Consider the following 14980-nt stretch of genomic DNA (forward strand, 5'->3'; position numbering starts at 1 on the left):
TCAAGTACACATCAGAGCCTGGCTCGTTTTACTCCATCTAAGATGGGCTATGAACACACAGAACACACACACACACACACACACACACACACACACACACACACACACACACACACACAGTAGTGTAGTACTGTACAGAAATTTCCATTTGTTCGAGGTAATTTATACGCAGTGTTGTTGTAATGCGCTTTATCCACCAGGGAGCACTAACACATTTGTCCTGCTCAGTATGTATAACAAAGCCAAAGTGTGTGGACACCCCGGCATTACAGAGGCAGTAATCTGCTGCTGTCACAGCTTCACCCTGGATGAAGCCAGGGCTTTGTGTGGGTTTTCCTCACAGAAAACTTTTCCTTTATGGACACACACTTTTCACACCGTTAAACTGGACCCTCCGAATCCCAGAATAATGTCAGGTTAGCTACATTTCTGGATGTAAAGCATGCTTTGTAGCAGTGGTTCTCAAACTGTGGGGTGAGTCCCACTGGTGCATGAACCTGATGTTAACCTGTAACTTTGATGCTGACGTGAATCTTTAAGTCAAATTCTTTTCTGCCTCCTGAAGTGGGGCATGTCCGAACCACTGGGTGTGTATGAGAATCCACTTACAAGTTATTGGTCTGAGTGGGACCTTGTTCAGCTCAGCGAACCGGTTCTTCGCACACTTCATGCTTCAGCGTAACCTTCAGGTCCATAACTGGAGCAGAATAACCGCAGGACGAGATCTGGGCCAAGCCAGCTGTTGGGCTGAGACGGGAGAAGCAGAAAACAAACTTTAAGAAAATTAAATAAATAAATAGAGTGCTAAAATAAATCCCAAACATACTTGCTGTTAACGTACCTGTTTGATGTGTGGGAAACAAGTAGCTTCTCCAGGTATACAGTGATGTTTCGCTCAGTATACTTTAAATATGCCTAATTTTTTCATGTCCGTTTAACAACAAGATAAAAAAATATCCTTTGGAAATATGTTTGTAATTTATTTATTATTTAAATTAACACGTTTTGCAAATTTATATGACTTTGAGGTTACTTTTGTCCATCTTTGAGCTGGAAGTCGTGCCTCCTATCTTTCTTTGAGCGATGCATTTTTCACAATGCTGTTGTTTGGAAATAATTTAGATTTTTATATCTTGTCTCTTAGAATAGAATAATCCTTTAATTGTCCCACAAGGGGAAATTTGGTTGCAACAGCAGCCAGAAAGACACATATACAACAAACAAATCTTGTCTCTTGTAAAGTTAGATATATTTTCCATCCATCCGTCCTCTTTCGCAGGGTCGCAGTGAGGTTGGAGCCTGTCTCAGCTGTCACAAGGTGAAATGCAGGGTCAACCTATCACAGGCAGCTAAGAATCACCAGCTAACCTCACATGCATGGGTTCAGACGGGGCTGTCCGGAGAGAACCCGCGCACACGCTGACTGACTTTCAGCATTTAGCTGAGATTTATCATCTGTTTTCACTCCCTGCTTGCAGAGCAGCAGGTCGATACTGTGCTGAGAGAGACGCAAACTGAGGGGATGGCTGCATGTGAGAATCTGTGTCTCTTCGAGGCGAGCATCTGCAGGCTGTGGACGCTGTGGCGAGAGCGTAGTCTGTTGGCGAGGGAGGGAGGAGCGCTTGATGCACGTGTTCGGAGAGTTGCGTTCCCCTCCTGATGCTTGCTGTAATGGTCACACTAAAACGCTAAAATGACCCCCCACACTGGGAAAGGTCCCGGTGCTCCCCGTGGGCAGTCTGCCAGCATGTTGAAATTGATCATTCCTGTTATGAAATGATTTTTGCACGTTTGACCTGATTCCACAGCTGATGTGAAAATACAGCTGCAGCTTTGACCTTGGTTGACCTTGGCCATCTCCCAGCAAACATGTTTCACTCCTCTGACCTCAGAGGCTCAGCGTTGTTGTGTCGAGTCTGCAGGAACTGCAAAGTAGAAATCTTTGAAAGGTCACGCTGGTGTTCTGGACATGAAACGGCACCGAGACAAACTTGACTTTAACAGACCGGCGCAGGCTGTCTGCAGGTGACTCATACTCGTCTCGAACGCACCACAAACACGCCGCCTGAAGCTGTTTTAGCTCCACGTTACTGATTTGATCAGGACACCAGCCCCCCCTAGAGTTCAGAGAGGAGAAATGCACCTGCTGATTTGCACATGAAATTGCTGCTCAGAAACACTCTTACCTGTGAACTGCACTTTGCCCTGTGTTTAAATATTTCAGCGTCTCAACCTGCACTCCACTTTCTCAGCCCCGAGCTGACTGTGAATGAGCTCAGAATCATTTTGATGACACACGTTTACGCACTTCCAGGTCACATTTGCATATATTACATTGCCGAGCTGCAAACAATCTCCATCACAAAGGCAATTGCAAACTGCTGTGGCACGCACAAGCCATTAATCTTAATTTCTTCCCTTGTGGATGAATCCTTGGAAAAATGAATCCTTTTTCTCGGGCAGAAGGACATCAGTCGGATTTTATGAGCCTGTCAGGGCGGCACTGAGAGATGTGCCGGCGAGGCCGTGTTTGTTTCTCTGCGTACGATGCTGGAGGCTGAGCCCGCGACCCCGATCGATCACCGGACGATAATAAATATCCACGAATCCCCAGTTTGTAATCAAGAGCTCACAGGCTTTCCTCCATTGATATTTGATCAATAAAGCGAACAGATGGGACTGTAAAGCAACAACGAGGTGTTGGGTTGTTGCTGAGCAGGAAGTGTTACCTGCCCGACGCAGGTACACCTTTTATTGTTTATTTTTAGTTTCTCTTTTCTCCATCATTTTATTAGAAGCAGAAAACAAACCTGAGACTTTCTTTAATCTACAGTCAGAACTTTTCTGTTTGTTGTTTTGAGCAAATAATTGCTCAGCACTCAGGATGATTTTGACCTTCATACCACAGGTGATCTCAAGTTTGACCTTGACTTTTAGTTTGAGGTCAAGTTTTGTGATTTTTATATTTATGCTGTTCATGCATCTGCTAAGAGGGAAGCCCTGGTGGCCTCCAGTATTTTCAGGAATAGGAAACACGTGTTAAGTTTCTTGTTTGACTGCTCCTGATTTATTTATTTATTTTAAATACATGACTACATTGTTTTTATGTAGGACGATGACGCGCTGTTAAAGCACGTGTTAAAGGTTTGTACACTCTGACTGTGCGTGTGGCTCATCATCCACGCTCCAGGTTTTTTTGCCTCACACTTCCACTCGTCATCTTCCTGAACCGTCAGTTCTTTCCTTTTCCGTGCTTGTTCATAGAGGCTCACCTGACTGTTGGGGTGTCTCTGTATTATTGTAAGGTTGTACCTTATAGTATAAAGCACCTTGTTGCTGTGATTTGGTGCTTTGTATACATAAAACTGCCAGATATTCCACCCACTGGCTGGTGAAGTCTCCTTTTTAAACCTCTAACTGAGCTATTTTCTGAATTGCCATTGGCCAAACAGTGATTTCTGACTCTAATAATGACGATGATTTACCGAATCGAAAGTGTTTACCGAGGTCACAGACGAGGAGAGCTGAGCGCCGTGCATCTGCTGGCTATTCAGAAGCCTGCAGGTTAAGGTGCTTCCACTTTGGCTTCGCTCTTCAGGCACAGATGCTATGTCAGTCTTTCATACCAACCAACGGATTTTCTGATTTGGAAGCATAAGAAATGGATCTGATTTCAGAGCATCAGTTCAAATGACTTCAGCGAACTCTTTGATGAGCCTGATCTGTTCAGGCGGACACACTCTGTTGCTGTAGGCTGGCATTCGTGTAAACTGTAAGGCTTTGGCCGAGCAGGTGGGCTGAGCGAGGAGGAAGTAACACATGTCGGGGCAGCAGCAGAGGGAAAGGCAGACATATGCTCTTTCTCTGTGGCCTGGCCTTCCTGCTTCACCGGACAATATGGCAGCGAATCACAGCTGACCCAAAATAATATTTCCTCACAAACGGCAAACCAAACGTCATCTCGGGCGTCACCGTGGCATTTAGAAAGAGCCTCTGCTTTTCTTCCTGGCAGCGCTCGGAGATATTTCAGATGAGTCTGAGGTGAGGACAAAGAGTAAGGTAGAAGGTAAAAGGCCACACTCGGCTGCTGTGGATCGCACGAGGGGGCGCACATTTATCCCACCTGTGACCGACACCAGCTCGACTTGTTTATGAGACTCCTGAATGAAAACGTTTCTGTAACGGCGCTGTTAACAGTGATGTCCCAGACTCATTTACTTTTGAGCCTGTGCTCTTTACACCAGCCAGTGGCCTGACTCCTGCAGCCTCAGCCGGCACGACGAGCTGCTCCCAAAGTCCGCTGGGTGTCTCGAGGCTGTTTGGCGTTTCCGTCCAGCAGCCAGCGGCGCTTCACTCGGGCCCGGAGAGCCCGGACGCAACCTGTCAAGCCGTTAAGCGTCTGTTCTCCCCAGAAGCTCGTGCCAAGCTGAGACCGGTCACCTGATGGATGATGCAGTGACTGTAAACAGGTCAACATCACTGCTCAGGCCACTCGCCACCAAAGAACAGGAAACAAACATGGATGCAGAAAATGACTTCCTGCTGCACGTTTATGGAGCGTGTCTGATAAACGAGTTCACGCGCTCGCATATCTGTTACCTGCAGCTGAACTTGGCTTGGCACTGACTGTACAGAGCTGAAGCAGCTTAAAGTGTGAGCAAAGCTTTTCTCTTCTAAGCTCACCGTGTGTCCTGATAGCAGACACACAGCAGTGTAACGCAGGTGTTTGCATTTCTGGGCAGACAGGTGGGTACATTAACTTTACATCTTTTCAAATGGATGTCCATACCTCCCCTGAACATGTTTAACCTCCAGTGTTCTGTGTGGTTAGCCGACCTCAGCTAGCCTGGTTTTGCTATCTTACCTCTAAAGTGGACCCATCTGCTCCTTTGCAGCTCTTGACTCAGCTAGAGAAGCTTTGCATGAATCGCCTGTTAAACAAAGTGTATTTATGTGAAACCTGCCTTTGCTGTGCTCACTTCTTCACCTCCCTGACACTAGTAATTTTAGGCCCCGCCCCCTCCCCCTTTAGTTAATCCATTAAAAACATATAGAAGAGGGCGCCGGTTGGCCCACCTTGTTGAAAACGATCCTGAATTAAATAATATTTTGTGAACCTTGAGTAGTGACGTATGTAACGCATATAAAAGCTAGACTTGCATTTATTCTTTGAATTGACTTTTATTTAAAGCGGTGAGAGCTTTGGAGATCTGTAAGGTGCATTACTCTGCAGTGTAATGTCACCAAAGCACATGAAATCTAAGAAGCCTTTAATGTTTCACGTTCAGGCTGTGCACAGACTACCAACGTCCTTTATTCTCCGTGTGCTGTGACAGGCTCTCGGGTCTGTTTGAGGACTTTCTCTGCAGGCGAGCGTCAATTGTTAGCACCACCCCGAGACTTCACACACACATGCAGAGACTGAGAAGTGTGTCCTCAGCACCTCTCCAGTCAGCTGCTCTCATCGCCGGTGTGCCAGCGCCCTCCACAGGCAGCTCACGCCACTCAAATCCCGTCTGTCTGGATTTTGCACCCAAAGCTTTGCCCTTTCGACAAAAACAAAGCAAAGCATTGGTGACAAATTGCTTTTATTTGCAAGGCGTCGCCAGTTCCCCTCTACTTTCCGTGCTCTATATTCAGGACGTCCACCTGCACGAGTCCCCGCTGGCTTTAGTTGCACGAGGGCGGCCTTGCCAAGCAGTCGTATAATCCACAGGGTGAATAAAAATGGATTTGGCTGCAACAGACGCCCGGTAAGCTGCCTTAAACCAACAGGCAGAATTGTGCACAACACAGATTCTCTCATGTACATCCTCATTTTTCACAGGTCACACTGTTCCTGCTGATAACACTAATCTGCACGTCTGCAAATACACTTTTTGATCCCCCAAAATGTAATCTGAAATTAGATCATAACACAAAGACAAACACCCTCAGTTCAGCTAAGATGGCGTTAAACGCTTCATTTCATTGATCAGAATTAGTTTTTATTCCCGTCAGCACACGGGGAGAACGCTCTTCTTCACGAGCTGCGTGAATGATTCGCACCTCCCGATAAAGAGCTTTAGTCTCGAGAAAAGCCGCACGAGCGTACACGTTCGCCTGTCAGAGTGAGCGAGCGTTTCCTGGCACCGTGTCCTCTTCTCCCTCCGTCTCCAGAGGCCTCGGACAACAGACGGGTCACAGCGTAGCCACATTTTAAATCCGGTGTGCAGATGGACACCAGTAGTGGTTCTAAATCCTGAGCGCCTTGGCACCAGGCAAACGCAGAGAGAGAGAAGACAGCGATTCATCATCGGTTCGATTTTGTTTCCAGTGAAAACATGGTCCGAAGGAGCGATCATCCAGGCTCTTTGCTCGCGGAGCTTTGTTTTCGTTGCGTTAGATAATCAAGCAGACAGATTTTCAACTGATGTCAGTGCTTTGACTCCAATTAGGAACCAGCGGCGTTATAAATAATATGAATAAGCACAGTTACAGCGTCACAGATGGGCTCTAATTGTCTTACCAAGAGGCAAAAACGAAAAGCTTTTGTCTCCCACAAAGGTTTAAATGTTATTTCTTCAGTTTTCTTTCCAGCTTCGTTCCAGAAAACGTCCCAAACTTGTTTTATTTTCTTTGCAGTTGTTCTCTTTATGCTTCTACTTCATGCATTTACGGAAAGAAAATGTTTCGAAATATGTTTTTCGCTTTGGGTTTGAAGCTCGACGCTTTTTCACCCGTAAACTATTATTTTGGTAAATTCATCGTCATCGTGAATGACGTGAATGAAGTCCTCATTAGTCACCCGAACACTGTCTTTTAGAGAAAAGTATGAAAAATAAGGGGAATTATTTTTTGATGAATGATTAGTGTGTTGTATCCACCCTGCCGGGACACATTCTGACATATTACGATTGAAGTTTGGGGCAATTAAGACCTCAGATATTGGATATTAGATACAGTCATAACTTCCAAGCATCCATTCTCTTCCGCTTTTCCTTGTCAGGGTCGCTGGGGGGTGGAGCCTATCCTGTCTTAGGGCGAGAGGCAGGGTGCACCCTGGACAGGTCGCCAGTCTGTTGCATTGCTAACACACAGAGACAGACAACCATCTGCACTCACATTCACACATATGGGTAATTTAGAGTCACCAATGAACCTATCCCCACTAACTGCATGTCTTTGGACTGTGGGAGGAAGCGGAGTACAGAACAGAACCCACGCAGAGAACATGCAAACTCCTACAGCCATAACTTATCAGATATAAACAGGCGGGTTGGAGTTTACAAGATGCAGAACGACCAGAACGAGATCTTTTAATGGTTTCCACATAGTCTTATAATCTGAAATAATATTAAATCTCCCTCCACCCCTCTTCTGATAGTAACACGTCTTTCTCTCTGACAGACTTCACTTCTAAGCTCTTCTTGTAAAATTTGCAGTCCAGAAGTGCCGCTCATCCTCGGAGTTTCTAATTCTTTTGGCCGTAACAGATTGGGTTAATTGTGGAAAAGGATAAAATAAAAAAGATCACAGCAGGGGGCAAATTAAAGGGAACACACTTCTCTTTTTAGTTTTCTAATGAAGAAGAAGATAATTATGCCCGCTAGTTAGAGAGATAGACCTCTGCCTTATCCTAACTTCTGTAATGCTGCGTGCTTTCTCTGTGATGAGGCTTTCTGAAGATCTTCTGGAGTTTGTTGGTCGTATGATGAGACAAACGGGTGTCTGATGGGCCAGTGACACGTCTGTGTGTGCATTAGGGGAGAACATCATATCAGGGAGGCCTCGAGTACACGTGGTTTGATGGCAAGCTTAACCTAAAGGATCCTCTGGAAGATCCAGGAGAGAAGAGAGACACGTTTTCTCAAAACATCACATCTCTGTGGTTTTCAAGTTGCAGAACATCATTTAAACCAAACAACCTTCGACTAAACAGATGGCGCACCACAGACGAGCTACAGTACCTCGTCAGGCCGGGACTCTGCGGTCTATTTACACCCACAGGCCAGTGGTGAGGCATACACTTCCAGGAGGAACGCTGGTCTGAGCGGGGAGTCAAGGGTCCGTCCTGTCATATTGTTTCACCATCCTGTGAATGGCACTCATGGCCATTGATCGGTGCTCAATTAACATATTGGTGATCATGGAACTGACTTCATGGCCCATGTTGGTCATTATGTAAATGTGATGTTTATAAGGTTGAGAAACCTGCAGTCAGCTGAGACAGAGGACGTCACTCGGAGGACTTAGAGATGCCACACTTCCTCAGCCCGTGAGCATCGTCTGCTGGGTGAAGCTGGCTAATGCTAGCATGGCGCCAACCGACCCAGAGAGACACGTAGAAACCAAACGATCTCCCCGGAGATAAACTAGGCCAAGTCCAAAATAGCACGAGTTGCGAGCCAGAGACGGCAACACTGCTTGGATTGTGTGAAGTAGTGTGGTAAGGTGATGGAGGCAGAATCACTGATGGTGTCTTTGACTGCAGACACAGTACATCTATGTTCCTCCTCATGACTGCGAGCGACTCTTCTTCCCCATTCACCCCAAAGTTCCCTTAATTCAGGACCCCGCCCACTTCTTGTTGGTTACTTCACCTGTCACCAACATCGCTGCTAGCTTCCTACCTTTAGATGATGTGAACTGAATCTTTTTGGGATTTGAAGTTTTGAATTGTGACGCCATCTTCCAAATAAACCACCCGCTGTATCAGCCACTCTTTGCTTTCTTCCCTCTTTTCTCCTTCTCAGATTTTTCCATCCCTCTCTGCTGTTGTTGATTTGTCGCCTCGTGCCAACAAAGCGGTTCTTCCAACCCCTGGCTCTCAGATCACCCAATTCCTCGGACTGACCTTGCATTACCCACAAGGCCGTGGGTCATCAAGCGTGCGCTCGCCTCATCCCACAAATTGTGGCTGGTGCTCCTTTTCTGTTGAGCCCAGCACTTTTGTTTCCATTTATAGCCGCCTCTTTTTCAGGATCCCAATCATTATAAGAAGGGGAGGTGAGTTACAGCCCTGCTGAATTGCTAATGACAGCACCTCTCCACCGCTGTAATGGGTATTAAACCACAATCATATTAGAGTGGAGGGGATGTCACCAAGGCCGGCCTTTCTTTGTGCTGCACGCTGAGAGTGGGAACAACCTGCAGACGAGCGTGAACATCTTCCAGCAGATCTTAAAAGTCTTATTTTTACTTGTGAAAGACTGACTCCTTTAATTAAAGCACGTTTTATCAAATATATACCACTGTACCTAATTACATTATTTTTACTGCCTTTATTAAGAAGCAACCATCTTCACAGTGTGCACGTGTCAGCTTCTGATCCCTCAGTCTCTGAAAGCGTGGTCAATGCAAAACTGATGAGACAACACATCCAGTCGTTTGTCTCTCAGATAAAACGTTTCTCAGTCTTGCGTGTGCGATCATTTCTAAACAGCCTCACATTGTTCGCAGGGTCTGATGCCGGCTTTGATTTGAGTTTTAAGCTGAAAACAGTGACTCGCTGCAGGACCGGCTCAGCGGGACGGTTGTCTCGGGTGCATGATTGTTCCTGGCTGATCTGTGTGTACATTTTAAAGGTTTGTCTCCCTCATCTGGACAGACGGCATAATTACAGCTCAGCTTGGACGACTAAGAGTTGGACAATGTGTGTAGATGAAGGGTTGTGACATTAATGAAGTCTTATGGGATCATATGAAACAAAAATCCAAGTGTTCAGCATGATCGATGGCACAGAAGGAGAACTTACGCGTTGCCAAGTTTCTGCCTTTCACCTGCTGCCGCCTTCTCAAACGGACAAATGAGATCACTGGATTTAACGAAGCCCCGCCCCTGCTCCACTCAGCGCTCGCGAGTCCAAAGTAAAAGTTCTCCGAGCGATGTAAGCGAAGTTTGCTGCAGATGGCACTTAGCTGGGCCGAGCATGCAGCGTTAGCAGCAGATGGCACAGTGCTGGGCTGATGGATGCACTGTCGAAAACTCCAAACAAGAAACCTGCTGCTGCTCTGCTTCCATCAGAGAGGCTGAGGAGGACGAGCCTCTGTCGCTCTCAAACGTCCACGCGGCGCACACAGACTGGTGATGAATGCTGCGTTAGCTGATTTATTAGAGCCATATTGTGGGTTCATACTCCCCCCTGTTGATTCTTGTTATTTTGTGTGATGGGATAAAGTCTGCCGAGGACTGCGATGGCAGCGAAACTGGACTGGAAACAACGGAGGATCGCTTCACGGGGATTTATAGGTCGTTAAAAGAAGAGAAGGCTGAAATCTGAGGGTTGTATTTTACTTCATGTGTCATTTATATACAATGACACATGACATCTATCACTTTTGCATCACGAAAAATTTGAATATTATAAAAAACTTTCCTTTATTGAGCATCTTAGTTTGGCCTCCATCAGTTTCTGGAGATCGCCGTGTTGCGATTGGCTGAGGAGGCAGATAATGGAGTGACAGTGACCTTCAGTCCCTCCAACTGCTCGTGTCTCTTCAAACTTGGAGACAAGTTTCTGTCCCGTCTCCAGGCTGATTGTCCTGAAGCTCCTCGGGGATTCAGATTGATGCCCAAGGCCTTCAAATCCGCCTTTATCTCAAATTATTTCCTAAAATCAGCCACAAAATACTAAAAGAAATGGATGGTTGGCACTGATGCTGTAATTACATGAATCACAGCATCAGTGTGGCATGGAGCGATCAGGTTGTGGCACTGCTGAGGTCTTATTGTGATGGCAGAGATTACTTAGTGTTAGTTACTATAATAACCGTGATGCAGAGACAATATATCTATTACAAAAGAAGGAAGAAGTAACACACATGTTTTCAGTTTATTAGCAGAATCGGTGGTTTTTATGTCCACACGATGATAGAATAGCACAAAAATATGAGGACTGTTGCTGTGTGCTGTTCACGAAGTGGACACAAAAACAGTTTTTTATGTCATTAAGTTTCTTTTGAAAAGGACCGCATACAAGAAATGTCTCAAAGAGGAGAGGAGATCCTAGAGTCTGTCCCTGAACGGTGACCTTTCACCTACCGCTCCGTGTTCCTGACCTCTGGGCCCAGCCCGGTCCGGCTCGTCCCTGCGGAGAGGAGGGTCAAAGCGAATCAATACAAAGTATTTCCGATCTGTCGCCTTTATCCCGCGGTGAAACAAAACGATGATCTTCATAAGAGCGAAGTGACGTTGTGACCTTTACAGTCTCAACCCGTTTTAACACCGGTGGGAAATTTTCCATCATAGCGCTCTCCTATCAAAACACCAAATACCTGCTGGAGGAACGTCGTGCGCCCCTCCAGGAGAGGCCAAGAGACTTGGAAAATCAATGCCGAGGCTGTTAGCTCATACTAACACAGCTATAAACTCTACTCGAACATTCATTTTTTCTACCAGGAAATTCACCCCTGCAGTATACGTGCAGCTGTAACATTATATGTCTGCGGTATGTGTGTGGACACTGATGAACAGAGCATTCATTCAAACAGCAGCAGTCAAAGAAAGCGCGCGGGCCTCGTGTCATCCGAGATTAATCGCTGTGATATAAATACTCGAGCGGCCGAAGAGCGAACTGTATTACAAGCCGGTTTGGACTCGGCCGTCATTTGGCTCATGAATCATCTTTGTTAATTGTATTTGCTACCAAAATTACACGAGGGAATCCTGTATCTACAAAATTGATAGTGGCTACAAATATTTGAGCCGTGTTTTTCTTTGACACCAGCGGGCTCGTCGTTTTGTCAGCGGCCCTCGGCTCCCCTCTGCTAGATGTGCCGTGACTTGATATATTGGGTCTTTTAGCCCCCGCTTTGGCTCAAATCCAAGGCCCATTTGTACAGATGGGGTTTTACGTCGGCCGTTTTAGCAAAGCACCCTCCCCATAAAGCCAAAGTGTCTCATCGCTTCATAATTGTGTGATTATGGTCAATTGCTGCGGTTGGGGTGACAGATTCTATCGGAGCCCAACAGATGCTTTTATCATATTTTAGATCTCCATTTGACCTTAATCAACCGTTACATGTATGAATAAAATGGGGAGGTGATATTTCACGGGATCAGATGTGCGAGAGGAGCAGGTGTGACAGAACAAGGCCGTGAGGGACGATGACACACTTGGGTTAACCCACACGGCTGCTGGCGTGGCTGAAAAGTGATGCCGCTGAATGAACTGTGCAACAACCAAGGCAGACAGAGGGTGCCACCAGGTGGGAGAGGGTTGACATTGCAGCTATTGTTTGAGGATCTGTGAAGTAGAAAGTTATAGCATATATATTTATTATTGTACAGAAGGCATTAAAATGAACCCAAACACTAAAAAATAGCACAAGTGCTCAGCTGAAGGCTGAGCACTTGTGCTATAAACGACACATTTCATTTCGACTCTTCCACAATGCTGATTTCTGAAACACAAACAAAAGGATGAGATGATCTGCCGCCGTCTCAGCCCGTCCCCTGGATCCTTTATTTATTATATAAAGTATTTTGCGTATTTGATTTGGTAAAAATTTGGCCTGTAAGACGATTCATTCCTCATTCTTTCAGCTACATGTTGCTAAATTTAAATCAGAAATAGGCTGATTTACTCTTGCAGCACTGAAACACTTCAGTGTCCAAGTTTGGCATTAAATCTATGAATACTTATAGAGCAATAGAAGTACTTCAGATTTGTTTGCAGACATCAGGAAACAAAAATCAGGGAATAAAGTTAAAATTCAGCTTTGTTGTTAAGGATCCTCATCAGGGGAAAGTGAGCACGCTGAGGTTCGAGGGATCTTTGCCTACTAAGAGTAACTCGAATCTCTTTTCTCAACTCAGTGATTTCTGCCATGTTTCAGGCTTAACAGAACAAAACGACTGCGTCTCTGACGATCAAGCTACCCTGGGAAACATCTGCAAACTATTCTAATCAGCCCACATCTTTAATCAGATATACTGAGGTGACAAAAGTCATCGTTAAAGGTGCAGGGGAGGCCTGTGCTACAACATATCCAGGACATGTTTTCTAATAATAATACATGTGAAAACACTACAGCAGAAAATGAACGAGAACAATATTAAGAGATTTAAAATCCAGGAATAATATGAATGTAAAGCATGAAACAAGATGGTCAGAGGTGATGTGGCTGTAAAATCAGTTTCTCCGAGTCTAGCTGACAAAGATAAAGTGGTTATAGGTTCTATAGATGAGCTGCAGCACAGCTGAAGGCTCAAGTGCGATCACGCGGAGGCGGTTATCAACTGGATGGTCGACCCGTCTAACCATGAGATCACGAGCACTGTGCAACGTTTACATCCCAGTATAAAAAAAAGTTTGTGTGCTTTTAAGCTCTTAAAGACCATTAAAAACTCTCCAAAACAAACAGTTTAGGTTGATGGAGTCATCACTGTCAGTAGTGAGTAATGGGAAGATTTGGGTATAATTACAGCTGCTTGTTCCATTAGATTAATGCATTGTTTAGATTTGCTTCTTAGACTGTTTATGCCCTACTCTTTCAGCTGCATCTCAATCTAATATCGAAAGATAATTCAAGTCAGAAACATTTTACATAATGTCAACAAGTAAAATGCTCCGGGGGCTATTTTTAGCATAATGTCACTGTATTACAGCTCACAGAACAATAACAGTAATGCTTTGTTTGCAGACACCAGGAATAAAAAGCAGGAAATAAAGTTTGTTTTGTTTCTTTAATGATGTTCGTCAGGTTTCAGGGATCTATTTTCTAGAGAATTGATTGGTTAGTAGGCGGTGGTTTGGCACATATTGATCTTTTACCTTGAACATAACCTGCAGGTCAGGTCTGCAGCATGTTACTGTGGTGAGGAACCACCTTCACAACCCAGAAAACACAGTGTTAAGCCTGAAGTTTACCCATCACCTGCTACTTAGGGCCTCGGGACGTGAACGCGAACACAATGTCAGAGTTCTTCTCAACATGTGCGCACAAATACATTTTTGCCATGATGTCACCACAGCAGTCAGAAACAGACATAATGTGACCAGGTGAGGCCCAACGTCCAACAACAGTAATGGTTTAAGGCATCTGCAAGTCAAGCACCTGTAAAATAAATATATATAAATGTAATTAACACTGAGAGAAATGTGAATGAATGTAAATTAATATACACGCTATAAAGCAGTTCACCTTTCGCAGCCTCGCTGTTTCACAGATTTATTTTTGTGTACAATTTTGCGTGCTTTTTTTTTTTTTAATACAGCGCATTTTCTCCTGCGTCCTGATTGGCTGCAGACCATTGTCAAAATCTCGCGCCATGTCTCCTGTCCAGTACAGAACGTGTTCAGCTTGTCAAATTTACATAAATCTTCGATCGCTAGCAGCGTGACTCTGAAGTGCTGCACTGTATGTTTGTTTTCTCCCCAACAAACAACACTGTCGACGAAACGTTTGCACCGTCAAAGGCAGCTGCGGTAGCTCCCAGAAGGCAGAGGAAGATGCTAACCATCGCACAAAAAGTTGGACTTCCTGACATGCTAATGGAAGGTAGAAGTTACCGTATTTTCCGGATTATGAGGCGCATTAAGCGAAACAAAACAGTCAGATAAGTCAAACTTTACTCAGCTCCTTCTTCTTGCTTCCTCTACTTCCGTACCAGTGATTCATTAATGTTGAATTCTCTGGCAGCTGCTCTACTCTCATGTTCTGGACCTGAAAACAGGGTTTGCTCTTTGGTTTCTTTCTATAATACTGGACTTATTTTTCTACCAAGGTTTGAACTTTGAGTGTATAAAGTGTGTAGTGAGGGGTTTTACAGCCTTAAAACATCTGTAATAACTGTAAAAAATAAAGTTGGCTACTTTACACGTAATGTACAACCCTGAAAAATGATGGAGTAATCAAAGTAAATGTAATCTAACCTCTTTGCATTAAGAAAGCAGTTTAATTTTTATCCATTAACAGGATAAGTCGAGTGATGACATCAGCAGCACGTATTTCTGAATCAAGCTCCTGTAGCCGAATCTTTACTTCAGAGACACATT

The sequence above is a fragment of the Pundamilia nyererei genome, unplaced genomic scaffold (assembly GCF_000239375.1).
Source record: "Pundamilia nyererei isolate P.nyererei 1_Seehausen unplaced genomic scaffold, PunNye1.0 scaffold00095, whole genome shotgun sequence".
NCBI lineage: Eukaryota > Metazoa > Chordata > Actinopteri > Cichliformes > Cichlidae > Pundamilia > Pundamilia nyererei.